This window comes from Squalius cephalus, assembly GCF_949319135.1.
Source record: "Squalius cephalus genome assembly, chromosome: 11".
NCBI classification, from domain to species: domain Eukaryota; kingdom Metazoa; phylum Chordata; class Actinopteri; order Cypriniformes; family Leuciscidae; genus Squalius; species Squalius cephalus.
The window spans coordinates 29104518-29107258 of NC_137132.1; positions in this window are offsets into that span (position 1 = coordinate 29104518).

Below are 2741 nucleotides of genomic sequence, written 5' to 3' on the forward strand. Positions count from 1 at the left end.
GTATCCACTAATCATCAGGCAAAAATATGTAAAGCCGAGACCTTTTGTGCAGAATTTAACTCCAACTCACACATTACTGCTCTTCATCCTGGTCCTGCACCTTGGGCAACCACCACAGAGCCTGCTTCCGACAACGGCGGGGAGTGCAATATAGCTTTACCTACGGCCACGTCTACATGTACGCAAATCTGTGGGAGTGAAGTTGAAAGTCACTCATGTGGCAAGATCAGTCCTGGATTCATTTATCCACAGGGCTCCCCTGAGAAGAAACTCAAAACCTACGCTATTTTGGATGACCAAAGCAACAGGTCACTTGCCAGATCTTCAATCTTCGATACGTTTGGCATCACCAAAGGCTGCTTTCCGTACAAGCTGAGAACCTGTGCAGGCCTTGAGGAAGCTACGGGGAGGAGAGCATACAACTTCATCGTTGAATCTTTTTGATAGCAAGTCACGCCTAAAGCTCCAAACACTTATCGAATGTGACATGCTGCCGGACAATCGCAATGAGATTCCTAGACCTGAAGCTGCTCGTAACCATTCCCACCTCCAAGACATTGCATCCGACATTCCAGATGTTGATCCTGACGCTAAGATCCTGCTTCTCATTGGTAGGGATTTTATTCAAGCACACAAAGTTCTTGACCAACGCAATGGACCTCCAAATGCACCCTTTGAAAGCATTCTCCAAGGAGGATCTTGCTAAGGGTCTGAAAGATATTGACCTAGGAGCAGACAGTCCACCAATGCAAAGGAGTCTTGGAATAAGCTGGGACATTGCAACAGATGAGTTCACCTTCCAAGTGTCTACCGCTGAGAAGCCCTACACTCGTAGAGGGGTACTTTCCATCATTAACAGTTTGTACGACCCTCTAGGTTTCGCAGCTCCGGTCAGCATCAAAGGCAGGGCCCTTTTGAGAGAGCTTTCAACGGATGCAGGTGAATGGGACGACCCACTTCCAGAACAAATGCGAGAAGAATGGAGTACATGGAAGGAATACCTGAAGCATCTTGAACAAGTGCGAATACCAAGAATGTATACATCCATATCCTTCTGTGGTGCAGCCAAAAGGGAGCTCTCTATATTCTGTGACGCGTCCACCAAAGCTATTGCTGCCGTAGCTTATTCAAAGGTCACAGATACAGAAGGCAAGAGCGAACTTGGATTTGTGTTTGGCAAAGCTAAACTTTCTCCACAACAAGAGATAACTATCCCGAGACTGGAACTATGTGCAGCTGTTCTTGCCATCGAGATTGCAGACTTGATTTCAGAGGAGATCGATGTTCCATTCCATTGTACAAGGTTCTTCACAGACAGCAAGGTAGTACTTGGATACATACAAAATGAATCCAGAAGATTCTATGTCTACGTGTGTAACCGAGTTCAAAGGATTAGAAAATCATCCAGCCCAGAACAATGGAACTACGTGCAGACAGATTTAAACCCAGCCGATGTAGCTTCCAGGTCCATTCCAGCAAACACTCTGATGTCCAGCATGTGGCTCAAAGGACCAGATTTCCTGCTACGAGCGCACGCAAAAGAGACCAAGTGCTGTTTTGAGTTACTCAGTCCAGTCCGATCGCGTTTGAAAAGCAAAACGCACCAAACATTAGGCTTCATGTTTTTACTATTATCTCATTTCATATCATCATAACGAATGGAAACATTTGAAGTAACATATGATAATCAATATATTTTTCTCTAGCGTAGTTGTTACTGAAATCTTTTGGAAGATTTATAGGCTGCTATAGGTTATTGTTATTATTATTTTATGCAGCACTGCGCATAGCCTATGCTTACAAGGCACAACAAACCTGGTGTTCATTATATTATATATTGTTGGAAACATTTGTGTGTGTGTGTATTCTGTGAATTTTAAAAAGCAATTTTAACCTGAAAAATCTAAAATGTATTCCCAAAATCGTGCAGGCCTATAGAAATCTTGATATCAGTATGTTCACTTTTTTTTTTTCTTTCAGGGACCAGATGCCACTGAGTCCTGCTGACTTCAACATTCACATGAGTCTCTGTATATGAACATTGTAAAGTGAAAATCAAACACCTTGGAAATGAAAGGTATGTACAATGTTTTTAGGAATGGCACAAAGGTCTCTGTCTTTGGATCATTGTTTTCAATAGTGTGCTTTTTTGTCATTTGTTGTGTATCTTTGGATTATGTTGTGTTGTAAATAAATCCAAACAATCAAAAAGCCATTCTTTTTTAAATCTCCTCATTCTTTGTGCAAGGTTGCTCAGAATGACAGGGCCTGGTGGCTCCTAATAGGGCCATTAGGGAGGGTCTTTGTCTTTCTCAGGTGTGAAAAGCCTTACATATTAATGATGTGATCACGCCTCCCGCATAAAGCTTTCTCACACAAAACACGTCTTACAATTTTTAAATCAATATATTGTCTTATCTGAATGAGCAGTCAGGGTGATTTTCACATAGTTTTGGAGCAAATATTCTAGTGTAAGTGATACAATTTTCAAAAGTCTTGTGAAGAAATAATCAGTAGGGGTTTCATAGCCTTATTTCAGTGACAATTTTTTTTTTTGGTATTTTCACAAACCACGCATAAATGCCATTATCTCAAAACTACAAACTTTTACATACATGCTGCTGACATATTATTGTAGCAGAGTTTGTGCTGAATACAGTGTAATCAGACTTTAGCCATGAAAATGTCACAAGTAACAGAAATAAGCACAAATGTCAGAGCATGTCAGAACACCTCTAGGA